The sequence below is a fragment of the Pteropus medius genome, unplaced genomic scaffold (assembly GCF_902729225.1).
Source record: "Pteropus medius unplaced genomic scaffold, Ma_sr-lr_union100, whole genome shotgun sequence".
Taxonomy (NCBI): Eukaryota; Metazoa; Chordata; class Mammalia; order Chiroptera; family Pteropodidae; genus Pteropus; species Pteropus medius.
Window position 1 is genome coordinate 9,914,115 of NW_024347790.1, and position 13,505 is coordinate 9,927,619.

The 13,505-nt window shown below is 35.5% G+C and overlaps 1 protein-coding gene and 1 pseudogene across 3 annotated transcripts in view; both read left to right on the forward strand.

Annotated features, from left to right (window-relative positions):
• Positions 1-989: 989 nt before the first annotated feature.
• Positions 990-13,505, forward strand: part of MYO3A (myosin IIIA) — a 186,539-nt gene continuing 174,023 nt past the window's right edge. For 2 of the 3 annotated variants that reach the window (XM_039877586.1, XM_039877582.1), the window contains exon 1: positions 1,476-1,769. The gene's annotated coding sequence lies outside the window, so the exon portion shown is untranslated. Of the gene's footprint in view, positions 1,165-1,475; positions 1,770-13,505 lie in introns of those variants that run through there. The other variant, XM_039877584.1, reaches the window with a different exon arrangement.
• LOC120614798 (uncharacterized) lies at positions 10,063-10,181 on the forward strand (annotated as a pseudogene).

Sequence of the window (13,505 nt, forward strand, 5' to 3'; positions counted from 1 at the left end):
TGAACCCCTTGAAAGTGTTTCTGGGACCCAGATGTCGCCAGACCACAGTGTGAGAACTACTATCTAAGCTATTCTAGCTCGTATGTTTTTCAGGTGAATCCTAGAACATATCTCTTAATTTGGGTGTTAGTAATTACATATTTAAAATCTTGTTTTCTGACTTAAGGACATCTATTCTATGTCTCTAATTAATAAAATATCTTGTAAATAATTTCTCAATAGTTCTGCATTTTTCTTTTTCAGTTCTCCCCACATTTCTCATTTTTATGATTTCTAGTTATTCCACGTTCTTTGTTGCTATTGTGAATGAAATCCATTTTTTCCCATTGCATTTTCATTGGTTATTGTTGGTGTATTTTATTTTGTTCAGCCACTTGATTACTCTTTATTAATACTTCTGTTAAATAATATCTTCGATATATTGTTTAGATCTGTTTTTTAAAAAAATAACTTGAAATTTTGAATCTTTCGTAAAACCTTTGATATATTTTCAATACTGAGATAATGTATGTCAGACGATATATACAATATTTTGAGAAAAATCGCCTGTTCATTTTCTATATTTCAATTGTATTTTATGAGAAAGGATCTTGAATATGCTGAGTGCCTTTTCGGCATCTATTCAAATGTTTGTTTGTTTTCTTAAGATAGATGAATTAAGTAGGACTAGATGACCTGTTTGGTCTCTTCTAGAATTTTCCTTATTTAGACATCATGCCAGATCCATTTAGATTTTTATCAGAATCCAAGAACATTTTGATTGTGGCTGTCACCTTTTGAAGGGGAGGGAGGTAGAACCATGCCCAAAACATCCCTACTCACGGGGATCTGGCTAGCGTGGACCCATCCAGTGTGCCCTGTTTGTCAGAAGACAAGAGGACAGGGCTGGCGCCATCCCCGGGAGACCAGCTAGTGGGTTAATAATTAACAGGCGTCCTCCTAAAAGGCAAAAGTTCTTGCCTTGACTTCAGCTTGAGTCCCAACTTCCTTAAACCGCCCAGTGAATTGGTATTGGGGGCTATCTCATTAGTCACCTTCTCTCTGGGGTCTAAAACCCGTGCCCATTTTCAGCCTCGGGGCCCGTTCGCCCTGAGATGACATCCCCGTGACACGAGCCCCACGCAGTTCGGCAAGTTCTCGGAGGGAAGACACAGTCCATTAAAAGTAGGTGAATTTCCTCTAGGACATTGGGCCTGTCCAAGAAGGTTCCAGGGATCCGAAGGCGCTCCAGGGCGGAGAGGCGCGGCCTGAGTCGCGGGAAGCCCCTCGCGACGCGCGCGGGTGGCGCGGCGCCCTCTCGGCCGTCCCGGGGCTGGCAGCGCCCCCGGGTGGGAGGTGAAACGGTCCCCAGAGCCCGGACAAGTCGCCCGCCAACTCCTCCCGCCGACCTTCTGCCCGCCCCTGGGCCGGCCACCGCCCCTGGGCGCCCCGCCCCGCCGGTCCGCGCCCGCCTCCGGCGCCCCGGGAGCGGAGTCGGTGGCGAGGAGGGCCGCGCGGCGCCGGGCGCACAGCGTCGGGAGGGAGCCCCTCGCCTCCCCGGCCACCAGGGCGCCTCCGAGAGCGCCAGGCTGCCGCGCCAGCCCCGGGACGCCCGAGACGGCTGGAGGGGGACGCGAGGTTGATCTCCAGAGGGAACAGACGAGGGGGACGTGAAGAGCGCGAGGGCCCCACGCACCTCGTCCCGGCCGCGTCGGGAAGAACCTGTGGCCCGCGCCGCGCCGAGCCCACCCCGGGGAACAACTGTTGAGGGATGATTTCTGTAGGAGCAGGTTGGTGGAGCTGGGGTCCGTGCAACTCCAAAGGCATCTGGAAAGTTTTCTTTTTTAAAGAGAGGGGAAGAGCAGGCGAGATCATTGTGATCGTTCCTGAGGGAGAAATCCTGCTAGAAAAGATGTCACTTCGGCTGGCTCACCAACAGCCCTGTTCTGTTTCCCAGTAGTTTGTTTGCACCTTGCTAAAATTTTCCTACGAGAAACTTTTAAAATTTAAATAATAAATTAATTTATTATTATTATTATTATTATTATTATTAGGATGGAAATTGGACTTACGCCTTGAAATAAACGTTGTAATGACATCAAAATTAAAAAAAAGAAAAACAGATTTTGAAAACTTTAGAAAACCCCCCAAATTTTCTCGGATTTTGTTGTATCCTCCACTTTTCCTGGTGATTGCATGGGCGCTCTTAAAGCCTCTTAAACATTTTTATATTATTCACAGTAACACCGTATAACTATAACGTCCTTAGAGTTGTTTTATGCAGGCACAGGAAATGAGGTGCTTTGTGTTCCCTGTTGAGTAAAAATGCGAAAACTGAGGAATAGATTATAGTCTTGGCATAGTGCCTCAATGTTTCTAAGTTCCACTTCTAATTACCTTCTCCACATCCTGAATGGTTATCCCTACTGTAACACCGTGACTTTTTTTGTGATGTGTTAAAGGCCCAGGATCACAGCTGCAGGCTAGACACTTACTGTCTTAAAATCGGCATTATTATGCCTTATTTTCAAGCTTTGCTAAAAAGGTAGGTGATAAAGCTGACAAGTTTTCTGGATTTGCCAGAGCCTTAGTGCCACGTTTTGACAGATAAGTGAGAGTGCATGTTATTCATGCCATATTGATTTTTATTACATTATCAAAGATAATTGTTTTAAAATGGGAAAATTGAGATTTATTAGCTTTCAATGATAACTTGCTCTTTATGAATGTATTGATGTGATGTCTAGCATGTGAAAAATTACTATCATTCATCTTAGTCCTTTTTTGTTATTATTGTTGGGAACAAAAAAGTGCAAAGGAAAAAATTCAATTTGGTGATCAGCTTAGTATATCTAATAGCAGAGATTTTGGTCACATCATGTAACGGGATAGCATTATCTTGCATTTTCTTTCTGAACTGTATCTTTATGAGCCTAATTTTTTTTGTGTGCAAATATTCTTTGAAAAATAACTTATCTGTCATTCAAAATATTTGAAGGCCCATTAGTTACTCCTAACAGTCTGATAAACAAATATTTGAAAGTGCAAATATACGTTAGATTAAATAAGTGTAAATTATAAAAAAGTTTTCATGTAAAATGTTTAATAATTTTAATATTTGCAATGTCAGTGCTCTAATCTAGTCATTTCCAACTTAAAAAAAAAAACACCACAACATCTCCTTATTTTTAAATGAGTTTTTTTTCCCCCAGTGTGATAATTTGACAGATTATATCTAAGAAACAAACTCCTTCATTGGTAATAGGAAACAAGCTCAGTTATCCATTAGAGGGTAAATAGATTTCCATTAGGCTTTTAAACTAATTCACAGAAGACCCCTTCCCACTTTGGGGACACATAGGTAGTCAGGAACCTCAAGGTGAGAAGTATTACTCTTTTAACTGAAATCACTGATCACTGAACACCAAATTTCTATCATGGAGTTTGACCTGGTTTGTTTCTGAACTCTACTGTTAACCAGCATTATGACCTTAAAAACTTTCTCTAATCCTCAGTTTTCTTTTCTGAAAATGAGATAAATGCCTTTTTAAAAGGTTTCTTATGACTATTAAATGACAATGCATCTAAAACTATAAGCACAGTAAGTTCCTGGCATATAGCAAACAGCCAGAAAAATGCTAGTCATTGTTACCTATTTTTCCTGATATCTGAGGTCATTACACCATGTGGTTAGACTTACGTTTTGTTGTTCTTCTTTAATTAAAAAAAAAATTTCAATTACAGCTGACATACAATATTATATTAGTTTTCAGGTGTACAGCATACTGATTAGACATTTATATAACTTATGAAGTGATCACCTTTGTAAGTTAGTTTACTGGCCATTTCTTGACAAAGAACACAAAACCTCACATACAAGTCATAGGCAGATAGAATAAAGGCTAAATTTGGCCTTCATATATGTTTATTTGGGTCAGAGCAGTACTTTGATTGAATAACTTAAAATTATTTGCCAGTGTTTTAAAATTAGTAAATTTTACATAAATTCACAAAGTCCTAGCTTCTTCTGAAAAACAAGAGGACCAGGCAAGAGGGGACTTGCAACTGCCAGCACTGAAGCCAGCATGTGGTTTGCCCGCTTTGAGTGGGACGTACACTCTCTACTTTGTCACAATGTCTCCACTCCCTGCCTTTATTTCATCCAGACCTGCTTCATTCATGTATTTTACTTCTCTTGCCTTTGCAGGCATTTTAGTTGGCAATTTCTGACTCAGGAATATCCTTTACTAATTTATGAGGCCAAATTAGTAAGGAATACAGGTAATTGTGTGGCCAAAACTAGAACCCATTTTCATCCTTAAAAAAGGAGGAGGGTATTCCTGTATTACAGTTAACAAAGCATTTCCTCCTAAAACTCATTTGATACTTGTATCAACTCTGAGAATTAGTTCAGACATTCATTATTATTTCATTTTATAGCTGTGGACATTGAAGCTTATAATGTTTTGAAGACAAAGCTTTTTGGGTTCTCACTAATGCCGCTTTTCAAATATGGAGAAATTTTCTAGCAAATGATAGCCTTTCTTTTGGTTCCGGCATTTATTTTAAGCAGATACTTTTATCCCTGTAATTTCAAAATGAGAAAATTAGTGGTAGAAAGAAGAATATATGTGTAGAAGTACATAAGTAGAGATTTTTCTCTATGTACCAAACATTTTTAAGTAAATTGAAGGGAACAAAACATTGGTTATGGTTCACACAGAACAGACCATACATATAACTGGACAATGTCTGTTTTAAACCATATACTATTGCCTGTGTTATTACAAAGCTGGAAAGGACATGTGTGCAGTTCACCCAATCAGTTGTTAAACTAGACCAGAGATTTCTATGAGTCTGTGTTTTAAATTTCTGTGGGGATGTTTGAAACTTGTTTGGCGATTTAGCCCGTGTCTCTGGAAGACTGTTTTATGTGGCAAACTCACTTTTTGTAGGCTCCTCTTTAAAAGGAAGGTTTTATTTTATTACTTTCGTAATCATACCAGGAGAATAATCTATATAATAAATTATAACTAGGGGTGGTTTATTTGTGGCCGTAGTAACTGTGTGTGATCCTGATAGTATGTGACTATGTATGAGAGAAGTTCAAGCCAGCCAAGCTGAGTGTTGAGAGAAACCAACTAGCAGAAGAAAAGAGTTTACAGTGTTTTGAGGCCAAAGGCAATTGAGGCTGGAGTCACTGAGAGTTGTAAAAAACATTTGGTGAGATTAGGGAGTTCAGAAAGGCCCAGGTCTTTCTGAGTTTGGAGGACATGGGACAAATGTGGATTTTGATCAGGAAAAAAATGTGATCTAATTTCTGTGTTGAGATTCTTCTGATTGCTCTCTGGAGAGAGACAATCAATAGCTGACCATCTGACATGTCAGTATGTCTCTTCCATCATAGGCAGGGCCTTTATTGGAATCTAACGTAAACCTTATGTGATGTAGTTTAAACAGCTCGGTGGAAGTGGGTGCGTCAAGGGAAGGATCTTTGAATAATGTTCTACAGAAAATATGTGATGAATGTTTTTACAGTTGAGAATCGCAGTATTCAAATATTGCTTGTTTTTGAGTAAAGCCATCTGTTGCTTTCATAGTGTGTTCTATATCATAGGCAAATTGAATTTCATTGACGTGGTATTCTCTGAGTGTATTTTGGAAAAGTTAACAATTAAGCCGATTAATTTTTGTGTTATGTTAGAAAAGAAAATGTGCTCACGTTCATTTTTGAAGTGGTTATCCCTAAATTGGGTTTTTGGCCCCTTCTACTGATAAATTTGGTCATCATATCTAAAGTATTATGAGATATTGGAGAGAGTGACTTGCTGGTATTAATTATACGTACTCTCCTTAGAGATTCTGTGAGTTAAGAATTAAGTGTTAGAAGTATGAAAAACCATTAAAGCAAACATGTCAAGAAAAATCACTTAAAAAAATTTTTTTCTGTAGTATTATTTCTAGGAAGTTGTTCATTTAATCTCAGTTTTTAAGTTTATTGATATAAAATTATATCCTTTAATGATCATTGTAGTTTCTATTGTAATTTGTTGGTCCTTTCATGCTTAAGGTTGCTCATCTGTACTTTTTCTCTTGTTTGCTTTTTTCTTGATCAGTCTTGACAGGAGTTCGTCTATTTTTTAAAAATTTTCTTTGAAGAACTATTATATTTATCAATCTTTTAATCTGTTTTATACTTTATAATGTCTTAAATTTCTACTCATCTTTCATTTTTCTATACTCTTTGGTTTATCCTTTAATTATTTAATTTTTAGCCTTTCTTCCTTTCTAATAGAAAATTTGAGGCTATGTGTTTTCCACTATGTACTGCTTTAGCTGCATCCCACAAATTTTGATGAGTAACAATTTCATTATTAATTTTTAATTGAGGTATAATTGACATACATTATATTAGTTTCAGGTGTACAACATAATGATTTGATATTTGTATATATTGTGAAATGATCACTACAATAAGTCTAATTAACATCTATCAGCATATATAGTTACAGAATTTCTTTTCCTTGGGATGAGAGCTTTTAAGATGTACTCTCAGCAACTTTCAAATTGTTGAAAGTATTATTCATTATAGTTGCTATGTTGTACATTACATCCACATGTCTTATTTATTTGATAACTGGAAGTTTGTACCTTTTGACTCCTTTCACCCATTTTTGCTTCTTCTCCCTGCTTCTAATCTATGAGCTTATTTTGTTGTTGTTGTTTGGTTTTAGATTCCACATATAAGCGAGATGTGGTATTTGTCTTTCTCTGTATGACTTATTTCACTTAGCATAATGCCCCCAATGTCTATCTATGTTGTCACAAATGGCCAGCCTTCACTTTTTTATGGCCGAATAATATTCCATTTTATGTAGATATAGATAAACGTATAGCTATCTATATATATCTTACATTTTCTTTATCTATTCATCCATTGATGAACACTTAGGGTTTTTTCCATATCTTGGCTATTGTAAATAATGCTACAATGAACATGTGGATACATATATCTACTTGAGTTAATGTTTTCGTTTCCTTTGGATACTCAGAAATGGAATTGTTGGATCATGTGATAGTTAAGTTTTTAATGATTTGGGCAACTTTAATATTGTTTTCCGTGTTTTCCATATTACATTCCTACCAATAGTGCACAAAGGTTCCCTTTTCTCCACATCCTCTCCAACACTTGTTTTTTGTCTTTTCAATAGCCATTCTAATAGGTGTGAGGTGATCATTCATTGTGGTTTTGATTTCCATTTCCCCAGTGATTTGTGATATTGAGAATTTTAATGCACGCATTGGCCATCTGTATGACTTCGGAAAAACATCTATTCAGATCTCCTGCCCATTTTTAAATCAGATTAATTGGTTTTCTTTATTTGTTTTGTTTTTGTTTTTGTTTTTTGTTTTTTGTTTTTTTGCTATTGAGTTGTGTGAGTTCTTAATATATTTTGAATATTAACCTTTTATCAGATATGTGATTTGCAAATATTCTCTCCCATTCAGTAGGTTGCCTTTTCATCTTATTGTTGGTATCCTTTGCTATGCAGAAGATTTTTAGTTTAATGTAGTCCCATTTATTTACTTTTGCTTTTGTTGCCTATACTTTTGGTGTCATAACCAAAAAATCACTGCCAAGACCAATGCCAAAGAGCTTATTGACTATGTTTTCTTCTAGGAGTTTTCTGATTTCAGGTCTCATATTCAAACCTTTAATATGTTTTGAGTTAATTTTTGTGTATAGTGGAAGATAGTGGTCCAGTTTCATTCCTTTACTTGTGTCTGTCCAGTTTTCTCAACACAATTTATTGAAGAGCCTGTCCTTTCTTCATTGTATATTCTTGACTCAATGGCTACTTTGTTGTAATTTAATTGACCATATGTGTGTGGTTTTATTTCTGGGCTCTCTGTTTATTTCATTGATCTCGGTGCCTGTTTTTATGCCAATACCATATTGTTTGATTATTATAGCTTGGTAATATAATTTGAAATAAGGGAGCATGATGCCTCCAACTTTGTTCTTCTTTCTCAAGATTGTTTTGGCTTATTTGGAATCTTTTGTGGTTCCATACACATTTTAGGGTTGTTTGTTCTATTTCTGTGAAAATTGCCACTGGAATTTTGATTGGGATTGCATTGAATATATAGATTGCTTTTGGTAGTATGGACATTTTAACAATATTGAGTCTTCCAGTCTATGCTCATAGACTGAGTATCTCTCCATTTACATGTGTTTTGTATGTGTCTTCGGTTTCTTTCATCGGTGTTTATAGTTTTCAGTGTATAGGTCTTTCACCTTAGGTATGTTTTGATGCAATTGTAAATAGGATTGTTTTCTTAATTTCTTTCTTTCTTTTTTTTTTTTTTGGTAGTTTGTTGTTAATGAATAGAAATGCAACAGCATTTCTGTATTGATTTTGTATCCTGTAACTTTACTAAATTCATTTATTAGTTCTAATAGTTTTTTGATGGACAGGATTTTCTGCATATGATATGTCATCTGCAAATAGTTACAGTTTTATTTCTTCCTTTCCAATTTGGTTGCATTTTATTTCTCTTTCTTGCCTAATTGCTGTGTCTAGGACTTCTATTATTATGTTGATAAAAGCGGTGAGAGTAGGCATCCCTATTTTGTTCCTGATTTTGGAAGAAAATCTTTAAGTTTTTCACTGTTGAGTATTATGTTAGCTGTGGGCTTGTCATATATGGCCTTTATTATGTTGAGCTATGTTTCCTCTATACCCATTTTATTGAGAGTTTTTATCATAAATGTATGTTAAATTTTATCAAATGCTTTTCTGTATATATTGAGATGATCATATGATTTTTATCTTTCATTTATTAGTGTGGTATATCACACTGATTGATTTTCAGATGTTGAAATTATTATTGTTTTAAGTTTACTTTAAAATTGCATTATGATTTCTCTTTGACTCTTGAATTGTTTTGTAGTGCTTTTTAAAGTATCCCATTGTATAGGTTTTTAAAAACTTATCTTTTAGTTGTTTATTTCTTACTTAACTATGTTGCAATTGTAAGTCTTCAGCAAGGATATTTATTCACTTTTGGATATAGGATTTCATGTGTATTCCAGTATATTCATTAAATTTTTCTTGTTAATTATGTTGTTTAATTTTATTTATCCTTAAATACTCTCTTGTCCACACGATCCCCAAATCACGGAGTATGTTTTTAAAATCTTGCACTAAAATTGTAAATGTCTGCATTTTTCCTTGTATGTTTTTTAGTTCTTATTTTGTGTATTTAGGACTCTGTTTTGGGCTTTATTTTCTTAGTGAATTAAGTCTTTAATTATTACATAGTCACCTTCTTTATCTCTACTAAATATTATTGCCTTAAAGTATATTTTGCCTGACATTAATCTAGCCACATTGCTTTTATTCGTTGAGTATTTATATGGTACCATTATTTTACTTTCAGTCTACCTCTGTCTATAGTTCATGTGAATCTCTTAGCTCTGCTTTCTGTCTTTTCACTGGTGAGTTTTGTCCACTTACAAGTTTTATGATTACCAGTATATTTATAATCATCTCCACAGGGTTATTTATGCTTTCTATTTTTTCCACTTTTTCTATGCTTCCATTTTTCTACTTGCCTGTGTTTTCTGATTAAATGAGTTTATTAATATCAGTTTTTCTTCTCTAGTATTTAGGAAGCTATACACGATATTTTGAGTTTCTCATATTTAATGTAAATTTTGACATATATATTTATCTTAAAGTCTAAAGTTGTTATTTCTGATTGCCTCTTAACTATATGAGGAATTTAAGAACATTTAAATCCTGTTACTCCACTTTCGATTATTACAGTCAGTGTCAGTTCAGATTTACATCCATGCTTAACAATTTCTTTGCTGTTTTTGACAATTTAGACCTTCCTTGTAGGATCGCTGTTATTCTTGAAAGATAACTTTAGGAGTGCTCTATCCCAGGGGTCATTGTTTAACAAAAACTCACATTTTGAGGGTGAATATAAAATTTATTTTGCCTTTGATCTTGGAAGATTCTTTCAAGTATCTTGTGGGTACTTTTGTCAATTCTAGATTAATAGTTATTTTCAGTCTACGGCCATGCCACCCTGAACAAGCCCTATCTCGTCTGATCTCGGAAGCTAAGCAGGGTCAGGTCTGGTTAGTGCTTGGATGGGAGACCACCTAGGAAGACCAGGTGCTGTAGGCATAAAAAAAATAAATACATAAGGGATTGTAAACTGACAAGCTCCTTGCAATCTGTGAGGTCAATCAAGAGTTGCCTGGCCTAAAAAAAATAGTTAATAGCTATTTTCTTTCAGTATTTTGAATATATTATACTGCTGTTTCAATTGAAATATCAGTGATCATTCTAATTGTTTCCCTCTGCTGTAATATATCTTTTCTGTGTGGTTGATATTAAGAACTTCTCATTGTCCTTGGTGTTCTACAGTTTCATTGTGGAGTATCTAAGTGCGGATATATTTCATTTACCTGACTTGAGCTTTCTAAATTTGAGTGTTCACACCTTTCATCTTTTGGGGAAAACTTGCAGTGATTATCAATTGCCTTTTCTCTATTCTCTCTTTTTCCAACTCTGATTAGATAGATGTCTGTTAGACTGAATCAGCCGGAAAAACATAATTAATGCCAGATAATTCAACAGAGGGAATTTCATATGGTGTTATGGCCTGAAGGGTTGTGTTTCTCTTACAAATTCATATGTTAAAATCCTACCCTTCAGAGTGATAGAGTTGGAAGGTAGGGCCTTTGGGAAGTGATTAGGTCATGAGGCTGTACCCTTAAAAAATAATTAGATCATAAGGATTAGTACCCTTATGAAAGAGACCTCAGAGAGTTGGTTCATTCCTTCCATCATGTGAGGTTACAGCAAAAAGATGGTCACCTACAAAGGAGGCCCTCACTAGATACTGTATCTGCCAACTCCATGATCTTGGATTTCTCAGCCTCTAGAACCATGAAAAATAAATATTTGATTATAAGCCACTCGGTTTACGGTATTTTTGTTATAGCAGCCCAAACAGACTAATATCTATGAGGAATTAGTTACAAATGTTTTAGGATATCTGAAGGCCAAACACGGAATAGCGAGGTGATCTAAAAGTTAGAAATATCCAAAAAACTATTATTCCTTCTTGGGCTATAGGAATACAGTAAGGAGATAATCTTAACAGAACCCAGAAGCTGAAGCCATCTGGAACCTATAGGAACAGGGACCATGGAGGATCCATAGCTACTGATTGAAGCACCACAAAACCCAAAGGAAGCAAAGGAGAAGTATCCTGTCTCTCCTTTCCTCCTATAATAAAGTCTCCTGCCTGAGACTCTCTTAGACAGAATCTAGCATGGCAGGAAGCCCGTGGACAAGGCATGTGGGGTGTACAGTTTTGGAATGTCAGCTCCCAAGATTCAGGATGTGGAAGGTCATGCATGGATCTGAGAGCAAGCAGGCCATTCCATTCTCTTTTCCATATCTTCAACTTGGCTTTCAGATTTTTCATTACTTTGTTTCCCTATACTGTACTGCATTCTGAGTAAAATTTTTATTGTGGTAAAATATACATTACATACAATTTACCTTTTTAACCATTTTTAAATGTGCAGTTTAGTGGCATTAAGTACATTCACCTTGTAAAATGAATACCACTATCCATCTCCAGAACTTTTTTATCTTCCCAAACTGAAACTCTACCCACTAAGCAATAATTCCCATTCCTCTTACAACCACAATTCTATGTTCTAACTCTGAATTTGACTATTCTAGGTACTCTATATAAAGTGAGATCATACAACGTTTGCCTTTTTGTGACTGGCTTATTTCACTTAGCATACTGTCTTTTAAGTTCAGTCATGTTGTATGTGTCAGAATTTCCTTCCCATTTAAGGCTGAGTAATATTCCATTGTATGTTTATATAACATTTTTTTTATCCATTCATCCATTGGTGGACACACGAGTTGCTTCCATCTTTTAGCTATTGTGAATAATACTGATTTGAACATGGATGTACAAATACCTCTTTGAGACCCTGCGTTCAGTTTTCTTGGGTATAAACTCACAAGTGGAATGGCTGGATCATATGATAATTCCGTGGTTTTTTTGAGCATCTGCCATCCCGTTTTTCACAGCAGCCATACTGTTTCACATTTTCACCAGCAATGACAAGGGTTTTAATTATCTACACCCTCAACAACACTTGTTTTCTCTTTTCTTTCTTTTTTTTTCATAATAGCCATCTCATGGTGTGATGTAGTCTCTCATTATGATTTTGATTTGCATTTGCCTAATGTTTAATGATGTTAAGCTTTATTTCATCTGCTTATTGGCTATTCATATATCTTCTCTGGGCAAATGTCTGTTCAAGTCCTTTGCCCATTTTAAAAAATGGTTTATTTTGTTGTTGTATTGTAGGAGTTTTTTTTATATATTCTGGATATTAACCCATTGTCAGATATATGCCTTGCAAATATTTCTCCTATTCTATGGGTTTTCTTTTTATTTTTTGGTAGTGTCCTTTGATATACAAGAGTTTTTAATTTTTATGAAGACCAGTTGATTTATTCCTGTTGCTTGTGCTTTGGTGCCATGTACGAGAAATCATTGCCAAATCCAATGTCATGAAGCTTTCTCCCTATGTTTTCTTCTAAGTTTTATAGTTTTAACTCTTATGTTTAAGACTTTGACCCATTCAGGGCTAAGTTTTATATACAAAGTAACATAAGGATTTGACTACATTCTTTTGCATGTGGATATTCAGTTTTTTCAACACCATTTATTGAAAAGAATGATCTTTCCACATTGAATGGTCTTGGCAAACTTGTTGAAAATCATTTGACCATATATGAGAAGTTGTATTTCTAGGCTATTTTATTTTTTTGGGATATAAGTCTATGTTTATAGCAGTATCACACTGTATTGATTCTTGTAGCTTTGTAATAAGTTTTGAAATCAGGAAATGTGAGACCTCCAACTTTATTCTCTTTCAGGACTTTTTGGGTTATTGGAGGTCCTTTGCAATTCCACATGCATTCTAGGATGGATCTTTTTCTATTTCTGCAAAAATATCTCATTGAGATTTTGATAGGGATTGCATTGCATCTATAGATGACTTTGGGTAGTACTGACATCTTAACAATATCAGGTCTTCTGATACATGAACATGGGATGTCTTTCCACTTATTTGTGTCTTTTTAAATTTCTTTCAAAAATGTTTTGCGGTTTTCACTGCACAAGTCTCTCGCCTCCTTGGTTAAATTTATTCCTAAGTATTTTATTCTTTTTGGTGCTATTGTAAATAGAAATGTCTTCCTAATTATCTTTTCAAATTCATTGTTAGTACATAGAAATCCAGCTGATTTTTGCATGTTGATTTTGTATCCCACAACTTTCTCAAATTTGTTTATTAGTTCTCACAGTCTCTTTTTGTAGATTTTGTAGGGTTTTCCACATAGAAGATCAAGTCATCTGTGAATAGAGATCATTTTATCCTTTGTTTCCAATTTAAATGCCTTTTA